The 8,251-nt window shown below is 45.3% G+C and overlaps 1 long non-coding RNA gene across 2 annotated transcripts; it reads left to right on the top strand.

Moving 5' to 3' along the window:
• The first annotated feature begins 452 nt into the window (after positions 1–452).
• LOC144304892 (uncharacterized) lies at positions 453–4,593 on the top strand. Of its 2 annotated transcripts, none has more exons than XR_013371874.1 (3): positions 453–732; positions 1,131–1,305; positions 1,702–4,593. It is a non-coding gene; the product is annotated as an uncharacterized LOC144304892 (long non-coding RNA). The 2 variants fall into 2 exon arrangements; XR_013371883.1 differs by having other exon boundaries at positions 454–732; positions 1,176–1,305.
• The last annotated feature ends 3,658 nt before the right edge of the window (positions 4,594–8,251 follow it).

The following is an 8,251-nucleotide window of genomic DNA, read 5'->3' as shown; positions in this document are numbered from 1 at the left end:
CCTAAACCTCAGCAGCTTAAAATCCAGTAGGGAAGCTATCCAAGATTATTTCAGATTTAGGTTTAATTTTCCATGTCCTGTGACAGAACAAAATACTGAATGTTTGAAGAGCACAGAGAAAGGTATTGGCCCATTTTGGAGGATTCCGGGGTAGTTTGCTTCCCATAAGCTCAGGCTCATGCCAATTACGGCCTATTACATTGACCTTTACAGATGATATGGACTCATTAGGTCAATCTGAACTCATGATGAGATCTGGCTTGGTTTCTAGCTCTGTGGTTAGAGTGTGTATTCCAGCTTTAATATTTTAGAAACGGACAATGTGAAAATAATAAAAGGAAACCATATTTGGGATGAGGATGGGAGGCCGGCAGGGGGAGCTCTCCTACCTAGCACTCCATTGAAGACCCAACAAGAAGAGATAGACCTTGCAGGTGGATGGATACTGCTTTACCCTCACTACTATCCCAGCGGGAGGAAGAAAGACTTTCCTTCTCCCCTAGCAACAGCCCAGCCAATGAGAGCGTGTTACAATTCAGGCAATGAAAAGCCACCATACTTCCAAGGCCCAGTTTACTCCAATGGCCTTTTTGTTTACAACAGCCTTCCCAACATCCCCTTTCCTTTGTAAAAGTGGTCCTCTGTGTGCTCCGGATTTGCCTCTGGTTTTGCCTAGCTTAGCTTTTGCTCATTGCCATTGGCTGCTAGTCCCAAATAAACCCACTTTTGCAGGTAACATAACTGGCTGTTTTCTTTCTTTTCTTTCTTCCTTCCTTCCTTCCTTCCTTCCTTCCTTCCTTCCTTCCTTCCTTCCTCTCTCTCTCTCTCTCTCTCTCTCTCTCTCTTTCTTTCTTTCTTTCTTTCTTTCTTTCTTTCTAAGATTTTATTTGAGGGAGAAAGCATGAGTGGGGGTTGGGGAGGGGCAGAAGGGGAAGCAGACTCCCTAGGGAGCAGGGAGCCCCACTAGGGGCTGGATCCCAGGACCCCAAGATCATGACCTGAGCCAAAGGCAGACGCTTAACCAACTGAGCCACCAAGCACCTGGCAGTTTTATTTCAAAGTTTAGCAACAACAGTAACACTTTTTTTGCCTTATGCCTAAATTGAAGATTAATATTTCTGCTTTCTAAGGGACATGGCACTCTCCAAAGCCTGAGGAAATCACTCTCTTTTCAGTGTCTTTTGACTGGGTCAAAAGACTCGGTCAGCAAAAGGAGTCTGAAACAGCTGCGCTTCTGGTAGGTGCCCTGCTCCACTGATGAGAGAAGTGAGGGATGGACAACTGTTATTTCTCCAGAGTACATCGGTGAGTTATTTGATATGCTAAGATAGGCCTGGGTCTGGACAGGGAGTGGAGGCTAGATAGTTTGCATAAAAAGCAGGGCAAAGGAGAAGAGGGGAAAGTCTGGGTTTATGGAGACCTCCAGCAACATGGTGGGTGGCCTGATGACTTGTAAGAAAGGGATATCTGATACTGCCTTAAATCAGTTTAAACTCTGCTGTAAACCCATTTGATGGTGGTGATGGTTGCACAATATTGGGGATGCACTTAATGCCACTGAATTGTACACTTTCAAATGGTTAAAAAGGTAAACTTTATGTCGTATGTCCTGGTGATGGTTAATTTTATGTGTCAACTTGACCGGGCTGAGGGGAAGCCCAGATGACTTGTAAAATATTATTTCTGGGTGTGTCTGTGAAGGAACAGATTAGCATCTGGATAGGAAGTCTGAATAAAGATCACCCTCACCAATGCCTGTGGGCATCATGCAATCCTTGGAGGGCCTGACCAGAGCCAAACATCAGAGGAAGGGCGAATTTATTCTCCCTACTTGAGCTGCGACACCCACCTTCTCCGGCACTTGGATTCTCGGGCCTTTGAATTCAGACCAGAACTACACCAAGGGGCTCCCCTGATTCTCATTTCTTCGGGCTTGGACTGCAGCCATAGCACTGGCCTTCAGCTTGCAGAGAGCACACCATGGACTCCTCAGCCTCCATAATCAGGTGAACCAATCCCTGCTCAGAGCTATGCTCCTATATACATGCAAAGTTCCTATTGGCCTTGTTTCTCTGGACTAAGATGGTATTTCACTAGAACAAAAAAAATAAAGAGTATCTGAGTCTCCATACTTTAGTAACAATGGCCATGCCCTGTCTTGAGTGGTTTGGGACAAACAAGGCATGGTGCTCTTTGTCTGGTCGAGGCAGGACAGAGAGGAGAGGGGAAGATGTGAGAGTTGGTGACATGGAGAGTTTGGCAGGAGCCAGGGGTCATGTGAGAAAGAACATGTCTAGGAAGTCTCCCAAGTTCTGGCAAGGTTGCTAGATGTCCAATAGTACAAGGGATCTAGGGCCACTCTTTATGTTCACATTTTAAGGAACGGGGTGAATTCAGTCATCAACCGGCATCCATAAAGATGGAGTTTAAAAGGTTCAAAAAGACTGTAATCTATGTTCTAGCTTAGAGCTTATCAATTGCTATTTATGGTACTGATCTCATGGGTGCTGTTTTAAGGGTCAAAGGAGTTAAATAGCTCTACAAATTTAATGCATATCAATTTTTTAGAAGATTTTATTTATTTATTTATTTATTTATTTATTTATTTATTTATTTATTTGAGAGAGAGAGAGAGAGAGAATGCACAAGCAGGGGGAGGTGCAAAGGGAGAGGGAAAAGCAGACTCCCTGCAGAGCAAGGAGCCCGACGTGGGACTCCATCCCAGGACCCTGGGATCCTGAGCTGAGCCAAAGGCAGACACTTACCTGACTAAGCCACCCAGGTGCCCCTAATTCATACCAGTTTTTGATGTCTGATGCTACCTTTCCACATACTGTTCCTTCCCTTTGTATCTGTTAATTGTTTACTGGTCATCATATTACATCCATTTGATAGTTATTGACTTTGGTTTTTGTTCTTTTAGTTTTTATCCTTCTAAACTTCCTCCTCCCTCCCACATGCCTGATTTTTATCTCTCTCAATTCCTTTCCCTTCTCATTTAAGTATATAAATGCCATGTTGGGTCTGACCTGTGACTTTCCTGGGTGAGCAATCTGACATGCAGGGATAGCCCATGTAAATTATGAAGGTCCTTTTTGGTGTATGAAAGTTAGCAAAGAATGCCAAACGCAGCCCATTCCCAGCTGAGCTGTGGTCCAGTCAAGCCTTCAGGGCTGGCTACCAGACATCTGGTGGGCTCCAGGAGTACCAGGCTTTCACTTCCCACATGAAGACTCCCTGAAACTGAAGCTACTGCTGGCATGATTGGGATTGGGTTGTACCCCCGAGACCAGTGCCTTACGCTCCCCAGTAAAGACTGTGTTTCCACCACCACCACTTATTCAAATTTTGTCAGCTGGTAATTTCCTAACTTCTTTGTTCATTGGATAGTCTTACTTTCATTTTCCAGTTTAGGAAACTATTTTGCAGAGTACTTTGATGCTTATTTTCTTTCAGTGTTCATGATGCTGGGCTCACTACCAAGTAAGCAATCAATTAGTGGGAGTACCTTTCACCGTCGCTGTTGTCATGATTATTCATTTCTTAACCAAACTGGAGTCTCTCTCTGCTACAGTGGGACTTTCTGAGATATATGTATGCCTTGTGCTTCTATTTTCCTAGTTTCTACATCATTAATTAAGCATAGTATCCTTCATATGCAAGATTGAACTCTAAATTGTGGCTCTTAGGAAAAGATGGAACCTTGTGAATCTAATGTTTGTGGGTGCATTCCCTGGGTGTGAGAGTGATGGTATCCATAAATGTATTTATGCAACCTGTGTTCATTGGGCACTTACCTTTTGCGTGGTCTGAGACAACACCTGGGCTCCCCACCTCCCTTCCCCATTATAGGGGCAATGATACAAGTGTCCCCGTTGCTGCCATGATTTGGATTTTTTGTTTGTCTGTTTTTAAGATTTCATTTATTTACTTGAGAGAGAATGAGTATGTGCAGTGGAGAGAGGGGCAGAGAGAATCGCAAACAGACTTTGCTTTGAGTGTGGAGCCCAACCCATTGCTCGATTTCACAACCCTGATATCATGACCTGAGAGGAAATCAAGAGTTGGAAGCTTAACCCACTGAGCTACCCAGGTGCCTCATGCCATGATTTGTTATACCTCAGCTCTCTCATAACAAAGGGGGTTCTAAATTTTTACTAAGTGTGTTATGTTATATTCCTTGGATGGATTATGTCCCAACCATTCACACTGGTGGTGCAGGGAATCTTAATACCTGCAACATATTCGATATATGTACTACTAGTCAAACAAAGCCGTGCACAAGTGTATCCAACACAATCTCAACTATATAAAATGGCACTTATAGCCGGAAGATACTCTGTAATCTGTGGTCATCTTTGAGGGGCGGATAATGAATTATTCGGATTCTTTCATTTCATTTTTCTGTATTTTTCAAGACTTTCAAAAGAGAGCTTGTACTGGCACTTATTACTATTTTTTAATTAAGTAATTTCTTCAGTCCCTCTGCAGAAGGCCTACTTTGCCATTTCCAAAATGTAATGTGGCAATTTATCTGCTTTCTTTGTTGAGGGGGGGGCTGTTTTTGTTTTGTTTTTGTCTGTATTCTCTTTATGTGCTTTGAAACTAAAGAAGTGTTTTATAATTAAAGCAGTGTGTTCAAAGCTGTGTGTGTGTGAGAGATCTTTCATTTACTGTACAGTGAACTCATTGAACAAAGCAATATTTAGGCAATTCTGAAAAGATTTTTTTTTTTTTTTTTTTTTTTTTAGGCATGAGGGAGCATGGGGTGGGGGGAGTTTCAATTGTAATGATTTTCCTCCGTGTCATTTAGCAGTTTTCCAGGGCTTTTCATTATGGCAGCGCTGGGCCATTTGAGGTACTTGCTTTCTAATCAGCCCTGGATGCCTTCCAGTGAGCCTGGGCGGAAATTCACCGGGCACAGGGTTTAATTGGGGCCACCCACCATGGAAGCGCTTCCCCCCTTTGTCCGGAGAGATGGAAGCTCTTAACGTAATGCACATAAAAACGTCCAGTATTGCAGGGCAGGAGCAAGCGGGCTCTGATGTCCCGAGGCTGTTATTATGTCCCAGTTTAATGTTAGGTTTTCAAGGAGGCTCCATCCAATCACGGGGGATGCGAGAACTCTACAGAAAGAGAGCAATATAAAGTATTAGGTTGCAGTCTGAACACAACCCCTGATGTTTGGAACCTCTCTAAATAGATCCCAGACTGCTTTAAAAATAAGAAATACCCCCTCTCATCCCTTCTCCTATAATCCCTCTGGCACCTTGGATTCCTTAAATTAATTCGTTGCAAAAGCCGGTTGAGTTCCAATAATTGGTTTTAAATGATCTGCCTCTTGAAATTGTGCCTTGCAGTCTAGTGGAAACACCAGCCTCAAGCGCGGTGGGGCCAAGTCACTATGCAGCTTCTGGAAACAAATTGCCTGTGTAATGGGGTGCAGGCTCCATACAGCACTCCCAGCAGGATGGTGATTGTGTAACTAGGGAAGGCAGGGTGTCTACAAGGCCAGATCATGGTGGTGTTTTGGATGATGCAGATAAGTCAAGGGAGCTGTGACCTCTTTGCATGCTTAAAATTGGAAATGTTTAATTTGGATGTGACTGTGGCATCTGCAGGCTTCTTACTGGCTGTGCTTCCCAGATTAACACAGTCAGTGTCCTGGGAATAAAGATTATTCTTGCTCTGCCTGCCCCTGCTGCAGAGGGTAGAGGGATGAAGGAAAAGAGAGAGAGAGAGAGGGAGAGAGAGTGTGTGTGTGTGTGTGTGTGTGTTTGTAACAAGGTGACTACTTATCAAGTGTTTAATCTGGCACTTAACCTGATGTTTAGGATGATCCATCTCCCCTTTCCCCACATCCCTATGAGAAGGCACTGTTACTACTACCATCTTGGAGATGGTAAACTGAGGCTTTTAGTAGGGAGGAGACCAAGTTCATCCAGTTAGTGTCTCCGTCCTGCCTGTTTGACACTACTGCAGCCCTTCTGAAGCTTAATGAGCATCCAGTCACTTGGGGATCTCTATCTAATGCAGGTTTTGATTCAGGGCTGGGGGGGCCTGAGACTTTGCATATCTAATGAGCTCCCCAGTGATGTGGATGCTGCTGGTCTGGGGATCGCCCTCTGTGTGTGCAGGCTAAAGACAATGGTTGGGCCTCAACTGGCCGCACATCCCATTCACCTGGAGCCGGAAGCACCGACAATAGTCCTGATACCCCTCAAGACCCATTGACTCAGAATCTCGGCATTGGAGGGACCTGACCACTGGGCAGCCAGGCTGAGAGCATCAGCCAAAGTGGGGACTTGTATGGCTTCAACCACCAGGGCGAGCATCAAGGCACTTAGACTTATTAGAGCAACACACACAGGAAGGGAAGGAGGAAAAGACCACAGTGTGTTACTAGTGAAGGAGGGAATAAAAATGGACCATGCTGGTGGGAGGAGGTGATGTGGGAGGAGGGAACACAGCTGGAACTAGTTCCCAGGCAGGTGTGGGACCTGTTCTTCGCAGGAGGCCATAGGAGTGAGGTTCCCCAGGTGTTGCTGGCTGCCAAGGTGAAAGAAAGTGCCTGTCTCCGTGGTCTGGACCAGTTTCCTTCTGGGCAATGAAGGCTCCATTCAATGTCTTTCCAAATGTGTACATCTCAGTCCTGCCCTTGGTACTAGAAACAGAAAAGGCAGAGATGGCCAGGCCGTACTCTGCCCCGGGCAGCTGGGGAGACAGCTGTGGTTGAGCCAGAGCCATGGCCTCTATAGCACTTGTCTCATGGAGCCAACAAGCCTCCCCACCCCCTGCCAGCCGGGGTGATGTGGCAAGTCTGTCCTGGATGGGACCCCCCCTCTTTAGTAGTCTGAAAGAGCACCGAATGCTGAGGACCTGAACTAAGATAATCGCCATGAGAACATGAGGGACTGCAATGAGGACAAAAGTGCCTGTAGCACTTTTTCAAAGATTTATTTATTGGGCCACCCGGGTAGCTCAGTTGGTGAAGCATCTGCCTTTGGCTCAGGTCATGATCCCAGAGTCCTGGGATTGAGCCCCGAGTCAGGCTCCCTGCTCAGTGGGGAGTCTGCTTCTCCCTCTTACTCTGTGCTCTCTCTTACTCTCTCTCAAGTAAGTAAATACAATATTAAAATTTATTTATTTATTTGAGAGAGAGAGAGAGAGCATGAGTAGGAGTGGCAGAGGGAGAGGGAGAGAGAGTCTCAAGCAGACTCCATGGTTAGCATGGAGCCCAATGTGGGGCTCGACCTCACGACCCTGAGCTGAGACCAAGAATCAGATGCTCCACTGACTGCGCCACCCAGGTGCCCCATGAGCCTGTGGCATTTCTAAAGCAGGTTTGGTGACCAGCTGAGCCTCCATTCTCTCCCACATCCTGGGAGGCTCCCAAACTTCCCAGCTTGGAATTTGGGGCAAATGGTGGAGCTGGAGAATAACTGGTGGCTTTTGCTTGGTCTCTTGTTGAATTTAAGGTGACTCTGAAGTATCCAGTTAAACATGCCCCATAAATGGTTGGAAATGTGTGTGTCTAGAGCTGGGGACTGAGATTCAGGCTGGAATAACAGCTCAGGGAGTCCTAGCAATTCAGGTGGGATCTGAGGACACAAGGGCAAGAGATGATCTAATTATAAAAGGTAAGAGACAGGGATGCAAATCTGGGGAGCACCAATGTTTAAGGGACACAAAAAGGGAAGGGAAATAATTGATTAGTAAAAATTAAGGAAAAAAAAAAAAAACCCGGACATAGTAATGACCTGGAAGCTGAGGAGGTGAATGCTTTTTGAGACGGAAGCAGTGGTTATTAGTTTCAAATGCTACAATTTGGGGATCCCTGGGTGGCTCAGGGGTTTAGCGCCTGCCTTCGGCTCAGGGTATGATCCTGGAGTCCTGGGATCGAGTCCCACGTTGGGCTCCCTGCATGGAGCCTGCTTGTGTCTCTGCCTCTCTGTCTCTCATGAATAAATAAATAAAATCTTTAAAAACAAAACAAAACAAATAAATGCTACAACTATTTTAAAAAGATAAAGACTGCCAAGCGCTTTCCCTCTCTAGAACATTTTTAATGGTTCTCTCTGAGCGAAGGAGCAAGGTCTACATCTTTATATTTCTATTTATTTTTAAATAGCTTTATTCTCATTCCACAATTACAAAATTATCCTTTGGAGTCTGGCCACCTTGGGGACTGTTTTGGGGAACCTGGGACACAAGCGAGGGTAAGTGACTAAGAGCATGATGCATTTACCTT

The sequence above is a fragment of the Canis aureus genome, chromosome 3, assembly GCF_053574225.1.
Source record: "Canis aureus isolate CA01 chromosome 3, VMU_Caureus_v.1.0, whole genome shotgun sequence".
NCBI lineage: Eukaryota > Metazoa > Chordata > Mammalia > Carnivora > Canidae > Canis > Canis aureus.
Note: the sequence above shows the minus strand (reverse complement) of the source record. Positions and strands in the feature narration are given on the sequence as shown.